At 37.7% G+C, this 13,806-nt stretch overlaps 1 long non-coding RNA gene across 3 annotated transcripts in view; it reads left to right on the forward strand.

The window, feature by feature from the left end:
- The window catches only part of LOC129445104 (uncharacterized), a 70,156-nt gene that overhangs the window by 4,662 nt on the left and 51,688 nt on the right, over positions 1–13,806 (forward strand). For all 3 annotated transcript variants that reach the window (XR_008644713.2, XR_008644711.2, XR_008644712.2), the window contains exon 2: positions 11,796–11,904. This is a non-coding gene — a long non-coding RNA (uncharacterized lncRNA). The remainder of the gene's footprint in view (positions 1–11,795; positions 11,905–13,806) is intronic.

Raw genomic sequence — 13,806 nt, forward strand, 5'->3', positions numbered from 1 at the left:
GCTTTTGGATATTATGAAGACTAGAAAGTGAAATTTCAGCTATATACATGACCAATGTTTTTGGATTTGATATTATTTAAAGTGTGATCTTTATGACCTTATCTTCCTGACAGTTAAGTAACAACAGAACATATCTTACTGCTTTTGTTTTGTGGTAAAATGTGATGCATTCTTCACATGATCTTTAATACGTGGCCACCATCTTTTTTCCTATGAATGACCTAAAATGTTTCTTACATATTTGATCCACTAGATGATGTCTAAGGAAAGGTATGACTGAAGCGACTGCAGGTCTATTAGTGTCTGCGAGACGATTCATTTTGAGCTCTAGCAGTTTTATTGGCTCGTACATCACAGCTAGTGTGCACTAGACTCTCATCAGCGTCTCTCGGGGGATCTTGTGTGCCGCATCGGTCCATCGATGAACACTAACGCCCTGCCTCCCTGTTGCACCGCAGTGCAGCAGACAGCAGGCGGTGTAGCTCGGTGAGGTCAGATATACCAGATAAACTACAATCAGCAAGATTTCACTGCAACACTAGATTGACTCGTTTTGGCCGCTGAAAAGCTTTCAGCTTAATAAGCAAATTTACGACGTCTGCGGGAGCGGTTTCTGATTCTGTTCTGTTGTGGAAAGCTTGATAAACAAAATGCATCGCAAGAGTTTTACTTTCTGAAGAAAAGAAAAGTGCTGCTCGTGCAAAACTCTCTCAGGTTGTTGAGGTGTACACCGTCCAAAGAGCCAGATGTCTAATGTTCTGGTCTTTAGATGTTTAAGAGTTTAATTATTCATCCTAAATATAAGCAATATATACTGTTCAGTGATGGTATCTCATCAGGCATCGCTAATGAATGGAGGATAAAAACTTGCACAGCAAAGATCTTGGATAATGCAGAAAACATAAGGTTTTAGCACTTATTTGTGAGAGCCAAAACAATTACTGAATGTTTACCCTAAAAAAATGCTGTCATTAAAATTATTAAAAGTTGTACTGGGTCGGCCACCTTTACAATTTTGCATCTAAAGAGTTCATCTTAGTACCTCAGATGTACATATTGGTATCAAATGTATTCATATCTGTACCTAATGTTACATATTAGGACACTTTTAACTCATTCACCGCCAGCCTTTTTGATAAAAGTTGCCTACCTGCATTTTTGTGATTTTAACAAAAGTTTCACAAAATTCCTTGCAGGAATAATTATCTTCTATAAATATATAAACATACATACAAATTATATCAAATTAAAGAACACACCCTCTGCTTTCAAACAAACAATAAACAAACAAACAAACAAAATGGGGAAAAACTTTCAATATATATTTACTTTTTCCACTTAATTTAACCACTGAAATATGGATATTTCTCTTTAAAAATACAACATTTTGAGCAAAAAGCTTAAAAAATTGCGTTTTTGTAAAGGAATATATGTTAGAGATCAGACTCAGAATGACTATCAAACATAAAGGCAGTTAAAATCAATCATTAAATCTTTTTAACTTCCGTTTTTGATAAATTCGGTTTGCCGCCATCTAGTGGACAAAGCGGTATTACACTTTCACTGTGAAATTCGTCCAGAAAGGCATATTTATTAGTTAAATATTAACTCATAATTGACGAGATAACTCGTCAATGGGGGTGAATGAGTTAAAGCGGATATATCAGGAAAATCTGACTTCATCCATGTTTAAGTGCTATAATTGGGTCCCCAGTGCTTTTATCAATCTAGAAAATGTAAAAAAGATCAACCTAGTAACTTAGTTTTGGTAAACCATTCTCTGCAAGCATGTGAAAAATTTCCTCATTGGAATTTGGTTCCCCTTGTGATGTCAGAAGAACCACGGCATTGCTATTTTGCACAAAGATCAGCTCATTTGCTTAAGAACACACGCAAAACGTTTTTGCCTGCTATGACATTTTTGCTTATAGCTACAAAGTGGCAATTTTAACATGATATAATAAATGATCTGTGGGGTATTTTGAGCTAAAACTTCACAAACATACTCTGGGGACATCAAAGGCTTATTTTACATCTTAAAAAAGTGTAAATGTCCCCTTTAAAGGGCACTGCCCTAGTGACAGCTTAAACCCATTTTGGTGACAGCTTTCTGTTATGGATGAGACAATTCTGAAATTTGCACTTACTTAACTATGGAAAATAATTACAAATGCTTCAAAAACTTTAACAGAGACTTTGCATGGGTATTTTAAACAACCAAATATTGAATCTGAGGTATCTCAAATAAAATTTTAACTTTTCAAAACGTTTCCATGGAATTGCCCAACTTATTTCCATCACAGTTGATTAATAAAATGTATGTTTAATTGCAATACCAAAATAACTTATGGTTTATCATATCAATATCATTGTCATTGCTTGTCATTAATTGAACTAAATTGTTTTTTTTTGACATTTACCGCCTTTCTGTAAAACCTCAATTTGATCATCATTCTAAGAAAGTACAGTGTGATCTGATTGGCCAGCTACCCAATGTGTTGTGATATCTCAAGTGCGTAAACGGAAATGTGATGCTCCTTACCATATTTGGAAGATCAGCTCCCAAAGCAATTATGAAAGGACATAAAATCGGCTTTACTATCAAAATGAGTCCGAATCTGACCCAGAAAATGTAGATTAGCATGCTGATCGATTAACTTTGCCAGCGTGACTTCAGCAGAACATAAAAGATTTCTGTATTTACCCAGTGACTTTGCACGACCCGCCTCATTTCACTTTGGGTCCAACCCACAAAACACTTCCCGGCCAATGACGAGTTTTTATGGGCAATCAATCAATTTTTTCGCTATTATCCACTTGGTGGCGCTCTTACCCAACTTATAAAACACTAAAGCATCCACTGATCCAAAAACAGTAAAAACGTCCTGTATGTTTTGATCATCGTTCTGAATCTGATCTCTAACAAAAGTCCTTTACAAAAATGCAATTATCTCAACTTTTTATTTAAAATTTGATCAAAGATTTGCTATTTAAACTCATTATACAGCCTGTTGAAAACACACACGAGTCTGTATGCTGATACGGATGTTTAATGGGTTCTTCCCAAAGACATGAATGATTTATTTGCAGTAACGTTAGATGACGACAAAGAATATTACCATTATTCAACAGTAAAATACAGAAATCTTTTATACGTTCTGCTAAAGTCACGCTGGCAAAGTTAATCGATCAGCTCGCTCATCTGCATTTTCTGGATCAGATTCAGACTCATTTTGATAGTAAAGCCAATTTTATCTCCCTTCACAATTGCTTTGGGAGCTGATCTTCCAAATATGGTAAGGAGCGTCACATTTCCGTTTACGCACTTGAGATATTTGGCCAATCAAAATGCATTGGGTAGCTGGCCAATCAGAACACACTGTCCTTTCAAATTGAGGTGTTACAAAAAGGCGGGGCAAAGAGGAGCTACAATAATGTACAGTATATGAAAAATAATGTGTTCTTTTAACCATAAACTATGCTAACATATTGCATTTTGTTACAATTAAAAATGCAGTTTTGTAGACGTCTATCTGTATGCTAGTGTACTCTTCTTAAAAGTTGAGAAAAAGCAGATACACGTATTAAAAGTTGATATTATTTCTCTTTTGAAAAAAGCTTGGAAGTGGATTGAGAACGTCTCTCCTTATAGCACCACCTGCCATCTGCTAACCAGATCAAAGTGAAGCATCTGTTTGCTGTAACATAAACTAAATCTATTGGCCATTTTAAAGAGGACATGAACCTTTTAATGTGTCCTGTCTCGACTTTCCATTTCAATTAAATATATATCAGCAAAGGAAACATAAATCTACATCTCATGATCCTTAATAGTGTGTTTACTTTATGTCCACATAAATGCATTAGCAGACATGTGATGAGTGTGATCAACACAAACTCTTTAACAACTCTGTTGCGTTGATCTTCTCATATTTCTTCTTTCACTGTGACAGTGTTGGATGGGAACGTTGATTTGCATCGACCGCACCATCGCTTTTCATTTCTGAGAGATTAAATTGATGAAGGTTGAAGCACAGACTTGAATGCAGATGGGACAAACCAGCCCGTAGGAAAGAAACTTTAATTTCTTAATTACTTCTTCTAGACAGCAATCAGATTAAATGCAATTGAGAGCAATTGGACACTTCTGCTAACGTCGCCTGATTCTCAAACTGGGCTCAGATTTGCCAAGATAATAAAGTCTGGAATCAGAAGTCACATCTCAAACAGTTATTAAACCGAGTGCCGCAGGGATGATGTATTTTTAGGCAAAACCCAAAAGTAAGTTAAAACTTCCGGTTCCATCGTCCTACACACAATGGGCTTTTAAAACGGGGTTTTGGCTAAATACGAATTTGGGTGAACGCAAGAAAGATATTTTCATGTTTATTATTTGACATAAAACACACCAGTAAATACCCCCACTCGTGCTTTTTAAAGTTTTTATGTGTCTGTAAAAGACGAGCGATTGCTAACAGTTGGGTACTATAAACATCATCATGTATGAAGATCTCAAAAACAAGGCAACATGGGCACAATTCCCAACAAACATTCATCCACAGAGTATCGCTTTTGTAGTAGATAATTTTATCATTATATTTCATTATATTTGTACATGTTAGCACGTGTCAGGCTAGCCCTGCTGATAAAAACAGCATCAAACCAGCATGCTATGCTGGTTTGATGTTGGTTTAGCTAGTGGTCACCAGCATACCAGCACCAAAACACAATATATACTGGTCTTGCTGGTATGACCAGCATGGGATGCTGGTTCTTATGCTGGTTTGGTGCTGGTTTAGCTGGTGCAAATGCTGGTTTGGTGCTGGTTTAGCTGGTGCTGATGCTGGTTTAGCTAGTGGTTAGCAAACCAGCACCAAAACACAACATATGCTGGTCTTGCTGGTATGCTGTTATTTTTTCAGCAGGGAGGACAGGCTGTTGATAACATTAGAAACACATAACAAACCACAAACAGCCTTTTAATGGTAAATTTAGTTTTCTTAAAGGTGCTCTAAGTGAATTCACGCGTTGTAGACCATAAAACATTTTTGTTACATACAGCAAACTTCTCCTTGCTACTATCTGCTTGCTACCTGACAGCTGATCAAACTGTAAAAAAATGCGATCTCTGTAGACAGCCCACAAACGGCAATAACAACACAGTGGCCAAACCTAGCACCACGAAACATAACAAAGTGTTCCAGCTAATAAACGACAAGAAGGATTGGGGGTTGGTCGCGTTCATGAAAGCACGGAAGTGAGGGGCAGGGGGAGGAGTTAGCTATGCTCCGTTTGTTTGAAAACAGTTCAAACATCAACAAAAAGTGACGTCACACAGATTCGCTTAGAGCGCCTTTAATGCAGATTCCTCCATTATTGTGTAGTTAGAGAGGCTATGCGATGGCGATACATAGTGCATATTTATGCATAAAATGTTTGGGTGAAGTGTTTTTGGCACTGTGATTCTGCAATTAAATTAAATTAAATTAAATTAAATTAAATTAAATTAAATTAAATTAAGTTAAATTAAATTAAATTAAATTAAATTAAATTAAATTAAATTAAATTAAATTAAATTAAATTAAATTAAATTAAATTAAATTAAATTAATCACATTATAAACATGCATAAACATTATAAGCGTACATACTACACAGTGTGATGCATTATAAAGCTTTAAAGTTGTTGAAGGCAGTGCAAAACCTCTTAACACTTTTTTTGAAATATCTTTAAAACCATAAATGTTTATGAAACCATTGCTACTTATACAAATGCAGAAATATAAATGCGATGCATGAGGCAAACAATCTTGAAACGCCACCACAGATTGTAATAATCTGCTGGCCACTAGAGGGCAATTTTCCCTAAAACGTTACTGTATGCCGTAATAAGATGCTTGCACAAACAAACTGTGGGTTTGTTATTTTTGTAGGACAGTTGATACTGAACTCTCTTGTCTCCTGAGCTTTGAGTATTTAAGCAGTAATTTGTCTCTATGGGAGTTTCAAGCAGACATTGATTCACTATTTTACCTGACAGTGTGGGGAGTTTCCGGCTCCGGCTTATCTCACCAGGATCCATCTGCTTTCGCCCGCAGGCAGAGATGGCAGTGACATTTTTCCTTCTGCATCTCAAAGTTGATTTATTTAGTTGCTCGAATGATGCACTAATAGGAAATCCACTCAGCGTATTTCATAGAAAAACTGATTATGGTGTCAGTTCACAGATGCTGCTGTTGCTTCTGGGTTGCATCATGGTCAAATCTTCTTTCATTTGGGTCTAACATTTATTTTATATTTGCATCAAGAGAGGCTGTTTTTTATACGTACATTTAATTGTGATAGATGTTTGAAGATTAGGTTTGCTAAAAGAAATAATCAGATCATGATTTTGCCAGGTTGTAATCAGTTAAAGGCTTTACAGAGGTTAAAATGATGTTTAGATGAACCTATACTTTTTTATGACTGATTTCAGATGCGGTTTGTGAAGGTTTGGTATTTGGGTTACGGTTGAGTATTGTGTTTATTTAACAGAGACATCATTGTTTCTGACTCTGGAGGGACTGCTGTCTGTGTGTGAATGAGTCTCATGTTTTTATTTGTGTTACTGCATCTGTCTTATAAAAGCAGGCTGTTCATTATCTATAATAGATGAGTACCTATAATGATAGTCCTGACCAAACATAGCAACATTCACATAATGTTGACATAACTTTCTCATGACAATGATTGTGTTTCACCGGTGCGTCACGTAATGTTTACAGAGGGCAGGACTTGATCCTGGATTGTTCATCTGAATTTTTTATTTCTTTTTTTGGCACATGAGCCACCCATACAGAATATTACAAGCAATGATCCACACATATAACAACATAACCAAGAAAAAGCATTAAATAAGTTTTTTTCCTGATAAATGATAGTACACAATAAACAAGATTACATGGAGCTGAATGATCACCATGCGAGTTCATTGATGAGTTCATTTGTCTTTATTTATATTATCACCTTAAGCGCTGTATAATCTCTTCTCATGAATACTGCCGAACAGGGAAAGAAAAGCATAAAATTTGAATTTTCACAGAATGTGAGTAATTTCTGCCGGTGTAGAGCTGCTGCATTAGGGAATGAATGCTATTTTCTTTTAATGAAAGGATTTCATTGATTTTGTAAATCATTCTTGAATGTGTTCCTCAGAGATTTGGCAGGCAGTCATCACGGGCACCTCGACTCAATATCTGTGAGTGGTTGGTGTAATCTGATGGATTTGTGGGTGGGTGTTGACAGGAATGGTCCGGTGCCTGCCGGTACCCGTCGTCCAGCTCCTGTTGAGATGCCAGGCGTAATGCCAGTTATACAAACACGACCATAGGAGAGAAAACACAAAAACACACTGACACATATGTCCTGGAGTTTAGAGGACTGTACGAATGAAATACAAGCTTTGGTTTATAATACTGATGGATAAGTAATGATGGATAAGATTTTTTTTAATGTAATGAGATTTTTAGTGCTTTATTAAGTTTTGTTGCTTTAACTTACTTGGTCATAGATTTGATTCTCGGGAAAAAAGCATTGATAAAATGTCAGATCCACTGTTCACTCTTAAAAATAGAGGCGCTACTGTATGAAAGGTTTTTCACAGTGATGCCTTAGAAGAACCATTTTTGGTTCCCCCTGAAAATCATTCATAAAGTCAAATCTCTCATTTTTCTTACCCTTTCACAGTACAAAGAACCTTTTGGGCAACATAAAGATTTTGAGGATGTTAAATGTTGTCTAAATGTAATCTAAATCCCAAGACAATTACAAGCCCCACATAAATATCAGCATACTGTAGGCAAATACGTACATCTACTGTATGAGAATGTGTGTGTGTCTGTGTGTGTGGTCTCATGTGGAGCTTCATTCAATTCTAATCAGAGCCGAAGCACAGAGCTAAAACCCTGCGAGGTTCCCCAGAGGGACGATGAGTCTAAAAATAGCTGCTTTCTGGAATGTAAAATGTTCCTGTACTACAGTCACCAGGTCTGGTCAGGAGATATTCCCAACACTTCATCATATGTTCATGACAGATGGTCTGTAGAATAATTACTGAACGCAGACTGAATGGGTGATTCTCAAAGGGCAGCCGTGTAAGGTTCGCAATGTTTCGCAAGTTTACAACACATCGTGGAAGCTAGAATATACGCAAGAGAAAGAAAGCACCTTAGCCTAGTTTCACCTGAAATTTTTTCATCCTTAATTAATAGAATGGACACAAGACATTTATGGGCCATTAAAAAAAGAGAACCTAGTAATGTTTGTAGTAACCACTGAGAACACACTAGCAACCAGAGGAGCACTGTATTACCACCCTTGCAAACACTGGAGCACCATATTACCACCCTAGCAACCACTGGAGTACTTTATTAATACCTTAGCAACAACTGGATCAAAGTATTATCACCTTAGCAACCACTGGAGCACCCTATTAGCACCATTGAAACCACTGGAGCAACATATTACCACCATAGCAACCACTGGAGTACTGTATTAATACCTTAGCAACAACTGAAGCAAAGTATTATCACCTTAGCAACCACTGGAGCACCATATTACCACCCTAGCAACCACTGGAGCACCATATTACCACCCTAGCAACCACTGGAGTACTGTTTTACCACCCTAGCAACAACTGGAGCACTGTATTAACACCCTAGCAACTACTGGAGCACCGTATTACCCCACTAGCAACCACTGGGGGACTGTAATAACACCATAGCAACCACTGGAGTACCATATTCCCACCCTAGCAACCACTGGAGTACTTAATTAAAACCTTAGCAACAACTGGAGCAAAGACTTATCACCTTAGCAACCACTGGAGCACCATATTACCACCCTAGCAACCACTGGAGTACTGTTTTGCAATACATTCTCACTCCCCAAGGCGTCAAAATCTGAAGCATGTTCAAACGCCTTCAGTGTCAGTATGAAGACGCGAAGGGTGCCCCTATGCGTCACTATATCGGCGAAATGGGAACTCCGTTGCTTTCATGCTAATCCCTCGGTGTCGGATATAGACGAAAGGGAATCCCGGAAGGTGATGCCGTCACGTTATGCGATTATCGGCAGGATCATGCCACTTCTGGACGGTAACTACTCAATTTTTCCCCAATTTTTAAACAATTGTCGCTTGGGGTTGGGGTTAGACTTGGGGTTTGGATGTCAGTTTGTTTATACTTTTTGTCTTCTGATTTTTAAGCCATTGTTGCTTGGGGTTAGGGTTAGAGTTGGGGTTTGGATGTCTGTATTGGTATATACTTTTTGTCTTCTGATTTTTAAGCCATTGTTGGTTGGGGTTAGGGTTAGAGTTGGGTTTGGGTTAGGATGTAATTTTATGTTAAAGAAAGTCGTTCTAACCCCAACCCCAAGCGACAATGGTAAAAAATTTGGAACAAAAATTGAGTAGTTACCGTCCAGAAGCGGCATGATCTTGCCGATTGTCGCATACATGACGGCATCATCTTCCGGGATTCCCTTTCATCTATCCGACGCTGAGGGATTAGCATGAAAGCAACGGAGTTCCCATTTCGTTGATATAGTGACGCATGGGGGCACCCTTCGCGTCTTCATACTGACGCTGAAGGCGTTTGAACATGCTTCAGATTTTGACGCCTTGGGGAGTGAGAATGGGTGTATTAATACCTTAGCAACAACTGAAGCAAAGTATTATCACCTAAGCAACCACTGGAGCACCATATTACCACCCTAGCAACCACTGGAGCACCATATTACTACCCTAGCAACCACTGGAGCACCATATTACCACCCTTGCAACCACTGGAGGACCATATTACCACCCTTGCAACCACTGGAGCACCATATTACCACCCTAGCAACCACTGGAGCACCATATTACCACCCTAGCAACCACTGGAGTACTGTTTTACCACCCTAGCAACAACTGGAGCACCGTATTACCACACTAGCAACCACTGGGGGACTGTAATAACACCATAGCAACCACTGGAGCACCATATTAAAGCAACCATAATGTTATTCCAAATCATCATTGCATTCATTAAAAACTCATTTATTAAAAGCACTTAACAATACCCCAGAACCCTAGCAACTGCCTGCGAGTGTCCTAGAAACCACTCTGATAGTAACGGCATAGTAAAGCCCTAGCCACCACCCGGAGCATCACTGCATTCTTAAAGGAAGACTTAAAACACCCTGGCAACACTTAGCGATGCCCTAGAAACCATTCAGAAACACCATCAACTGCCTAGAAGAATGAACACTGTCCTAGAAACCACTTAATCGCCATAGCAACTGCTTGGTAAAGCCCTAGCCACCGCCCAGAACATCCTAGCAACCATCAATCTCAATTGTTCTTGTTTCTTCTTACACAACCTCCTTATAACACAACAAAATGTGATGTTAAGGTTCGACTTGTTTCTGGTTGATTCTATTGTATTCTAATGGTTGTCCTTCACTAATAAGGTAATTTGTCAGGGCTATAACGTCACATCTGTTGGGTGTCTTTCAGCATCTGCCTGCCGTTTGTCAGTGAGAACCGAACATCAGTTTATATCGCCACAGGGGATTCATCTACCTGCCTGCTGCATCTCCTGTCTGCCATTATGAGCCAATATTCACATCCACACATCCTTCACTGTCTCACTTTAATTGTGTGTGTGCGCGCGCCTGTGTGTGTCCTCAGCTTATGGATCAGTAAGACTTGGGGATGTTTTAATAAAATATCAGTGGCACACATGGCCGCATGTATTATTTATAATCACTGATACTTTGTGCTGCAGAATCCTCCTCCAAGCAAATGGAAGAAGATTCAATCCTTTATAAAAAAAGATTTAAGAAACATCCATCCTGAGCTCACTGAAAATGTAACCATTTTAAAAGGTCTCGATAATTCGTACGATTGAAATTGTACGAAAAATGTATGATGAAAAAGGGCATAAACAAAGCTTTCTCTCTAATCCCAATATCACTTGAGTTCGCTAAAAATAATATTCGAATAATAATATAAAATAGATGAATAAATTGAAAATAAATTGTGTCGAAACATTCTTTCAGTCTAGTTTGGTTCTCCATCAATTAGCCGAGTGCTTCTCCCTCATACTTGTATTGATTTACTTCAGATTTATGAATCTGGAGACTTTGGAGAACTGGACAGTCAGCAGGTGTTTTAAATTGAACGATAATTAGATATTTGGCAGCTATCACCAAACATGTGCTTATATTATTCTTTAAGAGATGGAACGTCTTTTAGTTGGGTTTTCATATTTCAGTGTTTCATTGCCGCCAAGGACAAATTTAGTGTGCTTTTTAGGAGACTTAATGGAGTTATTTTTCATTTACTTATAAACTACGTTCAGATGTTTCTCATGATTGTTTACATATTTCCCAGACAGGGATTAGCTTAAGCCAAGACTATTCCTTAGTTTAAATATAACTAGATTTACTATAAAAATACTTTTGTGCATTTTGAGGCAAAACAAAGGGCACTGATGTATTTTAAGATATGTCATTTCAAGTTGTTTTCAGTTTGGACAGCTCTTACATTTATTTTATTCTAGGACTAGTCTAATCCCTGTCTGGGAAACCGCCCCAAAAGTGTACAGTTATAACATGTGTATCACATATAGTACTTCAGATCATTTGGGCTTTAAATATCACTTTGAAATATTTGACTTTTGGTTGCAAATGTTGTGATTTTGGAAAATGTGAGCACATGGAGAAACATCTGCCTTTGCTTTAAATCTCATCTTCTTTGTGTTTTCTGTCCTGCAGAGCAAGCCGTAGACCATCTCATGGTTTAATCCAGTCTCCATTACCGACCAGCTCATATCAGCACCTTCATTTTAAAGGGTCATGAGTTAAATTCAGCCTGGAGCAAAAGGTGAAGACCTTGAAGTATTCTGGTTTACATCATTTGACACGAGCCACTGATCTTTCACCTCTTTCATTACACTGAACAAACAAACATTAACATATCTGAGCCATTAAAACAATCTTTGTTTCTAAACATAGTCAACAACTAAAAAAAGTAACAACTTTTCTACCCAACATATATTTCGAAATTGTTAGTCTTGAGAAGTGTACATTTATGTGGTAGAGCATCATTTCAGGCCGCTGTTTTTAGGATGAAAAAGCAATGAATTGTGAAAACCTCCAAATTGTTCATCATCATCTCGCAGAGATTCAAAAGCTCCTCAGATTCATCTCGATCCTTCACTGCCCCCCAGCAGCCCCTGGAAATGGCCCTAAAATCACATTTCATTTCCAATTGCCGAATGAAAACTGCTTCCAGGAAATCATTAAGACGCTTCACAGAAATTGAAATCCGCTCACCAAATTACGCAGACCAAGCCGAACAGAGCTGCCGATGCGCCTCAGCGCTTCTTTAAAGCTTGAAATTAACAAAGATGTAAATCTGCTTGTCAATGAATTATTCAAATGTTGGAAAAAAAACCCTTAGCTTTGTGGTCACACACTTGGATTTGTGATTAGTGTTTTGGTCTGCTGCGCGAATCTCACAAGTTTTGCATTGTTTCTGACTTATGTTCCATGATGATTCAAACGCATTTCCTCCGAACTTCATAATGCAATAGTGATTCTCAATCTCATTTCTGTAACACTTTATGTCTTTGAATGAGATGCATTAAAAAGTTAGTGTAGAAAAACAAGAGTATTATTAAACTACAGTGCACTACATTTATATCATTTATGCTGCATTACAGTAAAATTGTTTTATTCCTTTGCACCTCTTTATGATTTGGCTAATTCATATGTGAATTTTACAAAAAAACGTATTAGGGAAAAAACAATCGTGATGCCCCACAACTCAGTCACAGGTGAAAGCAGATCATACAAATTAATCTGGGTGGTTAATATCATTAAACAAATTTTACAATGAAAACAAATGCTAATGATTCTAAAAATAGACTTCGCTTGTATTTGTTTAGTTATAATTTCCTGTTTCTTCCTTTTGATTCAGAGTCGGATGTGTTGATCTGTTTTGTGATCTTAATTGACTTCTCTTTTTGTGTGGATGCAGTTTGGTGCAGTAATAATGTAATGTTTGATGTGGGCAGAATGAACGTCAGTCATAAGATCTTTGTGTGTGTGTTCAAAATTAAATTCCCTCCTTCAGATGAAAGAAACGGCTCATTGGAAATTCAGATGGCTTGTGTAGGCTGTGTAATTACCATTGAAGCACAACTGTACTCATTACACCAAACCTCCAGTCACAGGAAAGCCCAACGCTTCAGGCAGTTTTCCAGTTTTCTTTTTGATATTATAGTCACAAATTCAGTGTCATATTTGTAAACCTGCCATACAATCGTGTTTTGTCATCTGATTCACACGACTGGTGTCTTTTCCTGAACACAAGGTCTGATATCGATTCAAAGGCAGACGTGGCTTTTGTGGGTAAATGATAATTTCAAGAAATACTTAAACTGGCTTGGTTAAGACTTTGAGAAAGCAGCTAAATGCTTTCAGTTCTCCGCTTCTGTTTGGTGGGAGACAAACGGTTTCATTTGGTTCTTATAGATCTCAATTCCTAAAGGATTGGAGTTTATGGCTTTTTAATCAATGGAACAATAGCTTGAATGAATCATCGTGGCATGAAGTCATCAACATTAAAGGGGCCATGGCATGAAAATCTGACTTTTTTCATGTTTAAGTGCTATGATTGAGTCCCCAGTGCTTCTATCAACCTAGAAAATGTAAAAAAAGATCAACCCAGTAACTTAGTTTTGGTAAACCATTCTCTACAAGCACATGAAAAAATAGGTAG

The sequence above is a fragment of the Misgurnus anguillicaudatus genome, chromosome 3, assembly GCF_027580225.2.
Source record: "Misgurnus anguillicaudatus chromosome 3, ASM2758022v2, whole genome shotgun sequence".
NCBI lineage: Eukaryota > Metazoa > Chordata > Actinopteri > Cypriniformes > Cobitidae > Misgurnus > Misgurnus anguillicaudatus.